Here is a 16,395-nt window from a genome sequence, read left to right on the forward strand (position 1 = left end):
CTATCTTCCATCTCTTGTATTCTGTTGGTGATGTATCTTTTCTGCCAATTCCTGACCTCTTTCCTAGGTTTTCCATTTTAAGGGTTGCCTTCATGTGCTTTCTTTATTGTTTCTACTTCCACTTTTAGGTCTTGGACTACTTTAATCAGTTCCTTCACCTATTTGATTGTGTTTTACTGTATTTCATTAAGGGATTCATTTGTTTCCTATTAAGTGCTTCCACCTATTTTCCTGTTTTTTTTTTCATTCATTGAGCTATTTATATCCTGCTTAAAGGACTCTATTATCTTCATGAGATAGGATTTTAGGTCAGCTTCTTTATTTTCAGGTGTGTTGGTGTATCCAGGGATTGCTGTAGTGGGAGAACTGGATTCTGATGGTGACAAAGTATATTGGCTTCAGTTGTTTATGTTCTTATGCTTTCCTCTCACCATCTTGTTATACCTGGTGTTATCTTGCCTGGGTATCTCTCTCTGGAGCCTCCCTCCTGTGTTCCTGGGTTGTTGCAGGTCTTCTGGTAAGTCTGATGCCCTGGTTGCAGAATATTTCCTGGGAGACCTTCAGACTCTAGGGTCTTCAGAATAGTAGACAGACAGATGTTCTGTTGCCCTGTGTTCAGCAGATCTCCTGGCAGGCCTTCAGACTGTTGGGTCATCAGAGGAATGTTCAGGCTGTTGTCCTGCATGTAGCTGTTATCCTGGGAGGCTGTCTGACTATTAGCCAGAGTTTCTATTCCTGCACAAAACATCATGACTAAGATACAAGTTGGGGAGTAAAGGGTTTATTCAGCTTACATGTCCATGTTGCTGTTCATAACCAAAGGAAATCAGGACGGAAACTCAACCAGGCCAGGATACAGGAGCTGATGCAGAGGCCATGGATGGATGTTTCTTACTTGCTGGCTTCTCCTGGCTTACTCAGCCTGCTTGCTTATAGAACCCAAGACTACCAGCCCAGGAATGGTACCACCCACAAGAGGCCCTAACCTCATGATCACTAATTGAGAAAATGCCTTAAAACTGGATCTCATGGAGGCATTTTTCTCAAAGGAAGCTCCTTTCTCTGTGACAAATTCAGCTTTTGTCAAGCTGACCCAAAACCAGTCAGAACAGAGGCCTTTAAATTGTGAGACCTGTTGTTCTGTGTGCAGCAGAACTCCTAAGAGGCTTTCAGACTGTGGGGTTGGTTGCTTTGCATGCAGCAAAACTCGGAGGCCTTCAAATTTTTTGGTCTTAAGGGGATCTGACAAAGTGGTGATCTGCTCTGGTAGAAGGCACAGGTCAGAATGTCAGTTGAATTCTCGGTGGAGAGGGTTTCAGGATGATGTGTCCTGAGTCTGCTAGGCTCTTCGGGTTCCCAACTCCTGTGGTTGTTTGAGAGGGTCCCTTGCCTCCATGCAACAGAATTCCTGTGATGCCTTAAGATAGTAGAGTAGGTAGAGGAGCAGAAAACCTGGGGATCTGCCCTGGCACAAGGCACAGGCTAGAAGCTTTTTGTAATATTTTTCTGCAGAGAATTCCTTAAACAAGATAACCATTGTAGTGGGATATGCTAGTGATATATATTAGTGTGCTTCATTCTGATATTTTAATATATGTATTTTTGATAATACCCCTTTTATCTATTCATTACCTCCATATTCACCTACAGAGAATGAGAGAAGTATAAGGATGATGATGAAATAAAAATGAGTCTTTTCATTTACCCCATATGAAAACTCTCAACTACATTATTCTCTCTCTTTCTTAAATTTTTTGGTCATCCAATAATATAAAATAAGGTTTTTTAGGGGCATAATGAGGATCTACTTACAGGAGCATGGACATTGACAGAAGACAACAACACTGAAGAAAACATCCCCCTCCCCTCCAGAAATCACTAATCACTTATCTTTCCTCGAGATGATAGAATTTTATTGTCTGAATTTTGTGTAAGTCTAGTGCAGATAATCACAGCTATTGAAAGTTCACGGGTGCAATGGTCATGTCATGTCTAGAATACAGCATTACATATGATCCCATACCTTACTTTAGACCTTATATTCTGTCTTAACTTGCTTTAATTATGGTCCCTGGCCCTTAGAAATAGTGCTGTAGATATTCAGTTGGGACCAACTCATTTAAGAATCACCTCTTCTCAGCAGAATGACCAGGAACTCTCTAGTAACTTCCTCAAGCAGCGAAAAGATGCTTCTCTGACCAAAAAGATGACAGCACTTTTCTATGGACTTGAACAAAAGCATTTAGAAGTCAATTTACCTGACCCATAATTTCTACATAGCTAAATAACTGTATTACCTATACTACTAGGGCCCATAACATCCACAGCCATAAAAATTTTTAAAGTTATAAAGTATTAGATGTGAATTTTGCCCTATAAAGCTGGCCTAAAATCCAGGTATAAAGTGTCTGGTTACATCCAAAATTGTGCTATCATTGGGCCAGTAGACATATTTTGTGTACATGTGACAATTAGGGCTTCTCTAAGACTACCCTAATTCCTGAATAATGACTTATTATTTATTTGAAAATGCCCAAGCCATAAGATAGGCTTGTTCTCCAACTGATATGAAGCTCAATTAACCCATATATTATTCTATGTCTACCACATGATCAGTTACCTTTCCTCAGGATCCTATGTCTGACTTCCTCCAAGTCTGGGATGAATCTTCCCCATCTAACTCCATGCCAGAGGCTCGCTCTCTCTCTCTCTCTCTCTCTCTCTCTCTCTCTCTCTGCCAGATGTTCCACATTCTGATCCTGTCTCAGCTTATTGGCTATAAGGATTTTATTGATAAGTATTGCTTCAAAACTGTGTCCAAGTGGTTATCATTGCATATAGAGGTATATCTATCATCTGGAACAAGCATCTATTGTTCAATAAAATGAGGTAGACTATTGTCTAGTACCAGTATGCATAGCAACTTTCAGTGCAATGAAAATAGCAAGCAGAAAAAAAGATTTCAGGCTTATTTCAGCTTTGTTTTCTGTGCTCCACCACCAGAACTTGTAGTATACTCAACTGTCTCTTAATGGTCTTTGAAAACTACTTGTACAGGTGTGGTCACTAATACTCAGTGTAAAGTGCAGCAGATCTTTAATGAATGGCAGGTCATTTGCTAGACATATCCACAGAGATTTATTTGTCTCTAGGAATGACTGAATTAGGTTATCCTGATGAGTAAAATTGATGAGAAATGAACACCTTAAATGAAGACAACATTATTCCCTGTGTTTTTGTCCTGTATTATATAATACGAGACAGATGGCTGGGAATAGTATTCACTGCTCTCTGCTTCTTGAGTGCTTATACAGTGCAACTACCTGCCTTCTCAAGTTCCTTTCCTAAAATTACTATACACTTGATGTAGGTGTCAAAATGATTGTTTTCTTCCTTAAAAATGTTTTAGTAAGACTCTCCTATCACTCCAACAGGAAGACTAACTAGTAAAATAAAAAGTGGCAGTGAGGATGAGGTCTTTGTCATGATAAAGCTCATATGCACTCTCAAGACATTTGTACTGATTGTAGGAGGAATGTGGAAGAATTATAAACCCTGTAGTGAAAGTACCTTGGATACTCTAAGTATAGCTCAAGGAACCATGGCTCTCGGGTAATGAGAATGATGAAAGAAGCCTACACGCTGGAGGTAAAAGTCATGCATTTTACAAGGCCATAAGGACTACAACTGGGTTGGGAGCAATCAGTGTTATATTTGACCAAGAACCTATCATCAGTCTTTTGAATCCTGAGACACTGAATTAGATTAAATGTGAAAATAGGGAGTAATTTGTCTTGTAAAGGATATTTTACAATGGGAATGTATAGTGTTCATAGTATTACCACTTGTTCTGCATTTGTCCATATCTACAGTAGAAAGAAAACAAAAAATGTAAACATAATGTTATAAGAATGTCCAGTTTGTCAAAGAGGCTTGATCAAATAAATTAAAGTTTATGGCCAAGGCATAACCTAGGAGTTTGTATCACCTGCAGTGAGATCTCATACTCTATGTCAGACAGAAGGAAATTAGCCATGAGTACAAGAGTCCAGTCATCAAACGACCTAACTTTTGACAATGCAGTAAACCTCTAAAAAGAAGGAACTTGAACTGAGGCCTTTGACTCAGTTCATGGGAATCTATGTATAGGGAAAGAAATAGAGATGTGGTCCAGGAGGGCTACTTTACATTTTGAACTGCTGATAGAATGTGACTGACTATCTACATAATACTAGTTTGGAAAAATGAGGTCCAGAGAGAGTGAATCAGTGAGTACTGATCTAGTTCTAAGAGCAACAGAAGGTCTCAGTTATCAATGCTTGATCTTTGAGTGTGAACCATTGGAGTTCTGTTTAGTGAATCCCTCCTCATGCCCCATGCCAATGACTTTGAGGCTCTTTCCCAGTTTCTCTTTTATTAGATCCAGTGTATCTGGTTTTATATTGTGGTCCTTGATCCACTTGGACTTGAGCTTTGTGCAAGGTGACAAATATAGATCTATTTTCATTTTTCTACATACTAACAACCAGTTAGACTAGCACCAATTATTGAAAACTCTTTTTCCATTGTATACTTTTGGCTTCTTTGTCAAAGATCAAGTGCCCATATGTGTGTGGTTTTATTTCTGAGTCTTCAATTCAATTCCATTTATCACCGTATATGTCTCTGTACCAATACCATACAGCTTTTATTACTTTCGCTCTGTAGTAAAGCTTGAGGTCAGGGACAGTGATTCCCCGAAAAGTTCTGTTATTGCTAAGGACTAATGTTTGCTATCCTATGTTTTTTGTTTGTCCATATGAAATTGAGACTTGCTTTTTCCATGTCTTTGAAGAATTGTGTAGAAATTTTGATGAGGATTACATTGAATCTTTAGGCTTCTTTGCATAGGATGGCCATTTTTACTATTTGAATCCTACCAATCCATGAACATGTTAGATCTCTTCATTTCCTGAGGTCCTCTTCATTTTCTTTCTTGAAAGACTTGAAGTTGTTATCATACAAATATTTTACTTGTTTGGGTACAGTTACCCAAAGATATTTTATATCATTTGCGACTATTGTGAAAGATGTTGTTCCCATAATTTCTAGCATATATTACCAGATTAACAGCACTTTAGAAAGCTCTAGAACAACAAGAAGAAAATGAACCCAAGAGGAGTAGATGGCAAGAAATACCCAAACTCGGGGCTAAAATCAACCAAGTGGAAACAAAGAACTATAGAAAGAATCAACAAAACTAAGACCTTATTCTCTGAGAAAAGGAAGAAGATAGACAAACTCTTAACCAAACTAAGCAGAAGGCACATAGATCGTATCCAAATTAACAAAATCAGGAATAAAAAGGGAGACATAACAACAGAAACTGAGGAAATTTAAAAGGCAATTAGATCCTATTATAAAAGCCTATCCTAAACAAAACTTAAAAATCTAAATGAAATGGATGATTCTCTAGACTGATATCCAGTACTAAAGTCTAACCAGGATCAGATAAATCATCTAAACTCTCTCACAATACCTAAGAAAACAGAAGCAGTCATTAAATGGCTCCCAACCAAAAAAATGCCAAGGAGCAGATGGTTTTAGTGCAGAATTATGTCAGACTTTCAAAGAAGACCTAATACCAATATTTTTCAAACTATTTCATTAAATAGAAACAGAAGTAACACAACCCAATACATTATATGAAGCCACAGTTACACAAATCCCTAAACCACACAAAGACCCAACAAAGAAAGAGTACTTCAGACCAATTTCCCTCATGAATATTGAGGCAAAAATACTCAGTAAAATTCTTTCAAATTGTAAAACATATCAAAATGATCATTCACAATGCTCAATTAGGCATCATCCCAGGGATGCAGAGATAGTTCAATATACGGAAATACATCAACATAATCCACTAAATAATCATATTCAAAGATAAAAAACACATGATCATTTCATTAGATGCTAAAAAAGCATTTGACAAAATTTAAAATCCTTTCATGTAAAAAGTCTTGGAAAGATTAAAAATTCAAGGTCCATACAGAAATATAATGAAAGCAATATACAGCAAATAATAGTCAACATCAAACAAAATGGAGAGAAACTTGAAACAATCCCACTAAAATCAGGGATAAAACAAGTCTGCCCACTCTCCCCCTCCCCCTTTCTATTCAATATGGTGCTTGAAAATCTAGCCAGAGCAATTCAATTATGCAACAAAAGATGGAAAGGATATATATATATATATGTATATATATATATATATATACACACACACACACACAAGAAATCTGTGAAAGAACTTTTACAACTGATAAACAACTTCAGCAAAGAGGCTGGATAAAAAAATTAACTCAAACAAATCAGTAGCTTTCCACTCCTCAAATGATAAATGGGCTGAGAAAGAAACAATGTAAATGACACCCTTTATAAAAGTGACAAATAGTATAAAATATCTCGGCTTGACACTAACCATGCAAGTGAAAGATCTGTATGACAAGAACTTTAAGTCTCTAAACAAAGAAGTTGAAAAATTCAGAAGATGGAAAAATCGCCCATGTTCATTGGTTGGCAGGACAAACAAAGTAAAAATAGCCATCATACCAAAAGCAATCTACAGGTTCAATGCAATAACCATCAAAATTCCAACTCACTTCTTCACAGACATAGAAAAAGCAATTCTGAAATTTATGTGGAATAACAACAACAACAAAAAAGACCCTGGATAGCAAAAAACATTCTCAACAATAAAAGGACTTTTGTAGGATTCACCATCTCAGACCTCAAACTATACTACAATGCAATAGTGATAAAAGCTGTACAGTATTGGTAAGAGACAGGCAGATAGATCAATGGAATAGAATTGAAGAACCAGAAATGAACCTGCACAATTTTGGTCATTTGATCTTTGACAAAGGACCCAAAAGGATCCAGTGGAAAAGAGACAGAATTTTCAACAAATGGTGCTGTTTCAAGTGGCCTTTGGCATGTAGTAGAATGCAAACTGACCATTCTTATCTCCTTGTACAAAGCTCAAGTCCAAGTGGATCAAGGACATCCACATAAAACTAGATAAAGTGAATGTAATAGAAAAGAAAGTTTGAAAGAAACTCGAACACATTGGCACAGGGGAAAATTTCCTAAGCATAACATCAATGGCTTATTCTCTAAGAACAAGAATTGACAAATGGGACCTCATCAAATTCAAAAGCTTTTATAAGGCAATGGACACTGTCATTAGACAAAACAGCACCCTACAGACTGGCAAAAGAACTTTACCAACCCTACATTCAATAGAGGACTAACATCCAAAATATACAAAGAACTCAAGAAGTTAGACTCCCGAGAACCAAATACTTCTAATAAAAATGGGATACAGAGATAAACTTAGAATTCTCAACTGAGGAATCTCGAATGGATGAGAAGCACTTAAACAAATGTTCAACATCCTTAGTCATCAGGGAAATGCAAATCAAAACAACCCTGAGATTACTCTTCACACCAACCAGAATGGCTAAGATCAAAAACATAGGTGATAGTAGATGCTGGCAAGGATGTGGAGAAAGAGGAACACTCTTCCATTGCTGGTGGGATTGCAAACTGGTACAACCATTCTGGAAATAAATCTGGAGTTTTCTCAGGAAATTGGAAATAGTACTACCTGTGGACCCAGCTATAGCATTCATCGGCATATACTCAAAAGATGCTCCAACATATAACAAGGACACATTCTCCACTATGTTCTTAACAACCTTACTTATAATAGCCAGAAGCTGGAAACAACCCAGATGTTCCTCTACATAGAAATAGATACAGAAAATGTGGTACATTTACCCAATGAAGTACTACTCAGCCACTAAAAACAATTACTTCATGAAATTCTTAGGAAAATGGATGGAACTAGAAAATATCATCCTGAGTGAGGTAACACAATCACAAAAGAACACACATGGTATGCACTCACTGATAAGTGGATATTAGCCAAAAAGAAGCTCAGAATTCCAATGACACAACAAACAGACCATGTGAGACCCAAGAGGAAAGAAGATCACATCAAAGTGTGGGTGCTACAGTCCTACTAAGAATGGGGAAGAAAATAATCTCCAGGAATTAGAGTGAGAGAATTATCTTGGAGGCATAGAGGAGGGAGAGGGAAAAAGGGGGCCAGTGTAGATACAGGAGGAGATGGCAGAGAAATAACTAGGGTCAGGATTTTTGACTAGGTATGTAACAGTAGGGGAGGAGGAATTGGGGATAGCCACCCAAAAGTCCCAGATGACAGGGACTCAAGAGTTTTCCAGGTCCCAATGGGGTCCTCCCTTCTTATTAAGTGAAATACCCAAAAAAGGACAGATAGAACCTGTAAAGACTATATCCAGTGAATAGGCTTAGCCCTTGATGGAGGGATGGGACCCCCTATCAATCACAAAAATATTAATCCAGAATTCCTCCTGTCAAAAGGAAATTCAGGGATATTGTAGATGCCAGAAACACTGGATATCTGTTGCAAAACATTTCATTCATTGAGTATAGCTGTCTCAAAATAAAAGTTATCTGTGATCTAAACAGTATAGTTTGGGAGGTAGGCTACCTAAGCCATGAAAACATAAAACATTCTATTACAAACCACAAACTGAAAATGTGAAACTTGTGCTGGCTACTCGTATGACCCCTTGACACACAAACAAGAAGTATCTGAAAGGAGGGAAGCTTACTAGAAAAAACATACCTCCATCAGATCTTGCTGTAAGCATTTTCTAAGTTAGTTATTGATTGGGAAAGGATCCAGGTCATTGAGGGTGGTTCTATCCCTGTACTGGTGGTCCTGATTTCTATAAGAAAGCAAGCTGAACAAGCCATAGGAAGCAAGCCAGTATGTAGCATTCCTCCATGGCTTCTGCATCAGTGTCTGCCTCCAGGTTCCTGCCCTGTTTGATTTTCTGACCTATTTCTCTTGGTGATAAACAGCAGTGTGGGAGTTTAGGCTGAATGAATGCTTTCCTCCTCAACTTGCTTTTTGGTCACTGTATTATATTGCAGCAATAGAAAACCTAACTAAAACCACTTGATACAAGGACTTTGGAAATTTGGTCTAGAAAATCCATTCAGGGTTGACAGTGGATTGTTTTATAGGAGCTTAGAAATAAGGCATGTTGAGAGAGGTACAGAAGATTCAGGTCTAAATTATAAGATTTCAGAAAGAAGCAAAGACTATACCAGCCATTTTGGTGAATGGGATATGGTTCCAGTAAGCTGGTGTTGAAAACTCATCTGTAATTAACAACCTTTCCTTTTGTGGGATATTCAATGCTGGATGGCTGCATCCAAGAATTTAGCAATGTTTAAGAAGAGACCAGCACCACAGAGGTGAAATAATCTGGTATGCATTTCCTGCTTGGTACACAGAAGCTGTGTTCCAGAGGTAATAAAGGTAGTACCTGATTCTGACAACTGAACTTGTAGTGTATGAATCACCCAGATAGTTCTAGTTTTGGTGACATATTAAGTCATGGAAAACCCCTGAAGATTGGCATCATATAAGGCTAAGGGAGGCTATTAGCAAAGGTACAACCTCAGTGGCTGTTGAAGGCCCAGGACTGAGGTTGTCATGTAGACACCTTAAGACTTAGCACTGTCAGAGGCTATTGCTGAAAGCACAGCCCAATTGATAGAGAAGACCCTAGGATGTTTGATGTCAATACCATGGGATGACCACTAAAAGCAGCAGCAGCAGTATAGTGGAGCCAGCTGGAGCCTAGAAGACAACCTCTGTGTGTGTCCTTCAGAGGGCAGAGCTGGAGCAGTGACTCAAGTTTCTTAATGGAGCCCAGAAGATCATGAGTGAATCCAAGATAATTGGACATTAAGATATTTATATTATTGGAGTTTGGTTTTGCTTGGTTCAGATTGTGCCTCATTCTTCCCTCTTAGTGTTATAAAGTATTTTAATTTTGATTTTTACAGGAACTGACAGCTGAAAGAGTTTGAACTTTTAGAGAGATTTTGGGTCTTTAGAAAGAAGGAATATTTTAAAGAGAAAATTTTTCAGGAAAATGTTCTGAGAATTTACTGAAGGTTTAAAACAAAAAGGCTTCATATACAGAAAATTTCTACATTGTACATTAAAATGACCAAAGTTATCTCCAAGGAAAAAATCCCTAAACATTAGAATAATCACATTGAATACTAGATTATGATTTTTTACTTTGTATACAAGATATGCAATGCTATACAGACACATGTATGATTTTCTAGGACAGCATGTTGTTGGATTATAAATGTTAAAATAATTGTATAACATATTCAATATATTGCATCATACTGTCATAACAATAATATTTAACTCATAAAAGACTTCAACAGACAATCAGGACAGGCCATTATATAAGCAAATTATATAATTCTTTGTCTTTAGGAAGCACAGAATTGGAAGCCCCTCTTGCCACTGATGATGAGCACATGGGAGCTGAATGCAAGAAAACAAGATGCCAGAAGGGGAAGGGTGTTAGCTATTCACAGTCACAGTTTTTTAGCAAGAATCATTCAGAGTGTCAAACTAATGTATATAAAATGGAAGGCAGTAAAAAAAACTCAGAGGAATTAGAATGACACATATGACTGTCTTCTTAGGAACCATTACAAGAAAGATAGTATCTCTGAATGTGTTGGACTGTATTTTGGTGTCTTTGAAGCATAATTATCACAAATTCACTGGACAAGACCAATGAAATCAAACTTATCATGTCAGGAAAAAAGTAGAAGAGTGTATATTATGAGGATCATGTACTTATCACTGTCCAGGATTAGTACACATAGTTGCTTTCTACCCTTAGTTTTTCCCATCCAATATAACATTCATTACAAATGATAGGAATAAATTCATCAGGAGATTTAGGAACCAGGTTAAGAGACATTGGTAATAGATAACATTACAATGATTTTTCCAAAAAAACTATCTATTCTACATCTCATTTCGTTTGTTGGCCTGTCTGGTTATCTGTCCCCACTTCCATCTCTACTTTCTCTGTAGGTTTCTGGTCCAAAAGTAATTTATTCTATGCCACACAAAGGCTATATTACTATATTATATTACTATATCACACAGATTTAGATACTGAAATTTTAATGAGATTGAATTAAAATTCTGCTTTGTTGGTACAACAACTTGATGTATCTGGTATTTATTTTTCTTTTAGATTGCTTGCACAATATCACAAACAAAATTACTGGTAGGAACAGGTTAAAGGCAAAATATCAGTTTGGGTCACAAATTCAAGGTTCATTCAACCATAGAAGACAGAATATGCCAGCACTTGGGGACGTAAGAATTTGTGGCATTCTCACATCATGGAAGACATAACTGTCATTGAATTTCAGACGACAAGTGACCTATTTGGCAGGAAGAACCTACACCCTAAAAGGTTATCACCCTCTGAAATATTACCACCAGCATTCTTAAGTATACCTAGGAAATGTAAATCTTAATATCACCCTCAACTAAGTTCTAGGCATCATGAAGACACTGTGCCATGTTTTGTTTAAGTAGCATGACTTGTAAATTAAAATAAAGAATCTCTGCAAAGAATTATTTTTTTGAGTCTATTTTCAGTCATTATGAACCAGTGAAAGCCAAAACTCATTAGCATTAGCATTTAACCTCAGTGATCTATGTGAAAATTCAGATCATGAATTAAATAACTCCTCAGTTGTTTTCCTTCCTAATCCTTACCTCCAGCTCTGAGAACTCTTTCAATGTACTATAGTCACCTAATCCTTTGTTTAATATGCCATTACTGTAGAAATCCTTGAGCATCCTTTGTGTCATGGGATTTCATTTCATTCTAATTTTTGACTCTAGAAGTGCTTTAGTATTCAAATTTTTGGTGGAAAAAAAGCAATGATTATTGATCCAGTCTTCAACAAGTGTCCAGAATGCCCCAGAATTCTCATCATTTTGTGACAACTAAACAGAATGTTGGCTTTATTTTCAAAGGTTGTGAGAACAAGTACGAAGAAGGAACTTGAGGCAGCAAAGACAAAACCTTCTCCAAGAGACTTGTTCCACACATCCATCCTACGTAAGCAAATATGTTTCCTGTCCTTTGTGAGGTAGGCTCACAATAGTGCCTATTGAAACAGTGCCAAGCTATATTTTCTTACTGACAGATGTGAGGTATAATATAACAATTTCTGTAGCTACAGCTAGTGAGATGTTTTGAGTTTAGCAATAAAAAACTTGTTATATTATGATTAATATGTGCATTCAAACTCTCTGCCAGGCTCACAACCACAGATTGATGCTGAGGTTGCTTTTCATGGTGTAAAGTTGGATGTTGTTACTCATTTGTCTGGTTACATTTCAAACATGTTAAAAATTCTAATATAGTAAATAAATACATTCAAGTAATGAACCTGTATACGCATAAAGATGCAACCACACAGGTTTCCTGTATACACAGGAAAAAAATCCTAAGTGCTGATGGGATCCACCATTTATACTACATACCCTTTAATATTTTCCAAAACTTCAAGAGTGATTATGTGCTCCCTCTTCACACAATTACTTTATGGTAGGTATAAAATTATCCCCTATAAGTAAATAATCCAAAAACTCAAGATACCTTCATAGTAAACCCACTAAAACAATTACTTGTTTGATAATATTAATAGCTTTTGAACATAAATTCTACACCTTGTGATATGATTTTCTTCTTTCATTACAGACTTCTCTCAATACTATCAGCTTCTGGCCTGGCAATTCACCTCCAACACCTGAGTCCTAATATTATCCTGTTGCAGCTTCTCTTTGGTGTACTGGTCATACCAGCCAATTTTGTTGGACATTTTGTACTTAATCACATGGGTCGTAGAATAGGCCAACAGGTTATTCTGTCCTTGAGTGGAATCTGTATTCTGGCTGACATATTTGTGCCTGAAGGTGAGAAAAGAGTACAGTGTAAGCAAAAATAACCTTCTGTTTTTCCATTTTCTCAGATGTATGATTAATCAAACAATTTCTTGTGACCATGCTTATTTAGAGCATGTGCTCCAGTAGGCACTAGATAAAAAAGAAGTCAAAATTCAATAATGAATATTTATTACAGTTAAAGTTAATTATTTCCACTAGAGATTACTTAATTTTGTTCATTGCATTTTTTTGTCTTGCCATATATGGTTTATGCCTTACAATTTTGCTCCCAGAGTCCAACAAAATATCTGACCAACTGAATATGTAATCATAAAGATGTGCCAGTTTTAATTGTTTATCAAGATAATATTTTTTATTCATGTCAAACATAGAAGATCTGCACAGAAGTACAAATGGAGTGAACATTACAATTCTCATGACTGATTTCACTCAGTAAATGAATATATGTGATGGGCTGGGAAACCCATGTAGTCAAGTAGCTTTGCCAAAATGTAGTGTTGTAATATGCTATTTTTTTTTTGTTCTATGATGATGGATATAGCCCTTGAACACAAACACTAGTATCAGTTTTTACTTCATTTTCACTTAGCCACTAATCTATTTCTGTGTGGGAATTGTGAACTAAAAATTACAACAGATAAGCCAAACTAACCACTGTCCTTTGCCTTCCTCTACAGAAATGCAGACTATGCGTATTAGTATGGCCACATTGGGAGGACCAGTTTCTTATCTATCTATTTCGAGTAATTCTCTACATGCAAATGAGCTACTTCCAACCTCATTAAGGTACAAGTTTCAACCCCGGGATAAAACAGTCATCTCTGCTAATTCTATTTAACTTAAGGAAGAAAATAAAGAGTGGTTAGTTATCTAACTAATTAGCCATAATGATAATGTTTATAGCTTTAATATACTGAAATATCACTTTGTGTTGGGGCTGCTATTTAGAATCTCATGTAAGTATTTGGAGCCACTAAAAAGGTGTGTTTCATAGCAAACATCATGCTCTAAATTTCTTTATCTTTGATACATTTTTAGGTTATTTCATACAGGTATGGATTATATTTTTAAATCATATTCATTTTCATTATTCTCTCTGATCATCTTATTATGTCAATTTCCAACTAAATGTTCTCATACCCTAATTTTTTGAGGTTAGAAAGGTGTGGATATAGGTCTTTGAATTTGCATACAATGTAATTGGTTGCATTATAATATTTTTAAATTTTTTATTAGATATTTTATTTACATTTTAGATGTTATCCCCTTACCCAGCTCCCTCCTCCTTCCTGCCCAGGAGCCCCCTATCACATTCTCCCTCTTCCAGCTTCTGTGAAGATGTGTCCCCACCCACCCACTCCCACCTCCCCACTCTCAAATTCCCCCACACTGGGGCATCCAGCCTTAATGGGACAAATGATATCCTTTCCTACCTATGTCCTACTAGGCCATCCTCCCCTACATATACAGCTGGAGCCATGTGTTTCTACCTATGTGCTCCCAGCCTGGTGGTTTATAACCTGGGAGCTCTGGTTGTTTGGTATTGTTGATACACTGAAACTAATAGAAGAGAAGGTGGGGAAGAATCTCAAATATTTGGGCACAGGGGAAAAGTTCCTGAACAGAACACCAATGGCTTATGCTCTAAGATAACAAATGGGACCTCATAAAATTGCAAAGCTTCTGTAAGGCAAAGGAAACTTTCAATAGGACAAAATGGCAACCAAGAGACTGGGAAAAGATCTTTACCAATCTTACATCTAATAGAAAGGTAATATACAATATATACAAAGAATTCAAGAAATTAGACTCCAGACAACCAAATAACCCTATTTAAAAAATGGGGTACAGAGCTAAACAAAGGATTCTCAACTGTGGAAATTCAAATGGCCAAGAAGCACCTAAAGAAATATTCAACATCTTTAGTCATCAGGGAAATGCAAATCAAAACAACCCTGAGATTCCATCTCACACCAGTCAGAATGGCTAAGATCAAAAACTCAGGTGTTAGCAGATGCTGGCAAGGATGTGGAGAAAGAGAAACACTCCTCCATTGTTGGTGGGATTGCAAGCTGGTACAACCACTATGGAAAGCATTCTGGTGGTTCCTCAGACAATTGGACGTAGAATTCCCTGTGGACTCAGCTATACCACTCCTGGGCATATAACCAAAAGATGCTCCAACATATAACAAGGACATATGCTCTACTATGTTCATAAGGGCCTTGTTTATAATAGCCAGAAAGAACCCAGATGTCCTTCAACAGAGGAATGGATACAGAAAATGTGATACATTATAATGTTATCACTGAGATGCAATTTCTGTAGATCCAACTCTATTAGTCCTTGGTCCAAACTTCTGCTGGTCCCCTTCTATTACTCAGTAAACCACTTTACTTTTTATGTCACATTTACTTGAAACTCTTATACCTCTTGAAACCTGTTTTTACCCATTAGTATTTCCATGCCAGTTTTAGAGGCTATACCTATAACCTACACATGTATATACACAAACTAAGCTAAAATATAGAATTTACATATAATATGACATACAGTATTATTATTTCTGTTTCATTGTGTTGGGTAAGGATGTTTCTTCATATTATGAATCTGTCCAAAAAATCTTACAAAACAAAACAGATTTGGTGATTAAGAATAAGTTTCGATGATCCTTAAGTTTCATTGCACTGGTTTCTGACTCCCAGAATTAACATACAATCCTAAGTCACAAGTGTCAAGTGTGTATCTTTACCAGATTTCTTTTTGTGTATTGTATTCTTTCCCCAAGGTCAACAGTTTAGCAATCATTGGAGTGACAAGTAATACGGGATTATTCCTGGCTCCCCTATTTATGACGCTAGTGGCATACTCTGCTTCCTTGCCCTGGATCATCTATGGAAGCTGCTCCATCCTCTCTACCTTTATTTTGTTTTTCCTTCCTGAAACCAAGGATCAGCCTCTTCCTGAGTCCATCCATGATGTGAGAAATGAGTGAGTAAAACCTCTTCCAGATCTTTAGGAGAGTTGTTTGTTAATGGACTTTCCTGAGGGAGGCAAAGCAGCAATGAAGGACTAAATAAATTGGGCTTATCTAATAGTGGTCACTACTTTAAATGGGAACAGTAACTTCTAGGTATGTTGCTATTTGAGTTTCACTGTGGTCACTATTTTTGAATGGGAACATTTTGTTAACCTACTTATTCTGTGGATTCAGATACTGTGGATATAGATGTCCCTAGAAACTTTCTTGGTCAAAAAGTCTACATGTGTAAAGCTGTGTTAAGACACATTCATTGGTATTCTCTCCACTTTGACATATCTAGCATCTATCTATCTATCTATCTATCTATCTATCTATCTATATCTATATCTATATATCTATATCTATATAGATAGATAGATAGATATAGATATAGATATAGATATAGATATAGATATAGATATAGATATAGATATAGATATAGATATAGATATAGATA

General features: G+C 36.7%; 1 pseudogene; it reads left to right on the top strand.

Annotated features, from left to right (window-relative positions):
* LOC114624284 overlaps positions 1-15,859 on the top strand; it is a 39,725-nt pseudogene extending 23,866 nt beyond the window's left edge.
* The last annotated feature ends 536 nt before the right edge of the window (positions 15,860-16,395 follow it).

This window comes from Grammomys surdaster, unplaced genomic scaffold (assembly GCF_004785775.1).
Source record: "Grammomys surdaster isolate TR1022 unplaced genomic scaffold, NIH_TR_1.0 205, whole genome shotgun sequence".
NCBI classification, from domain to species: Eukaryota; Metazoa; Chordata; class Mammalia; order Rodentia; family Muridae; genus Grammomys; species Grammomys surdaster.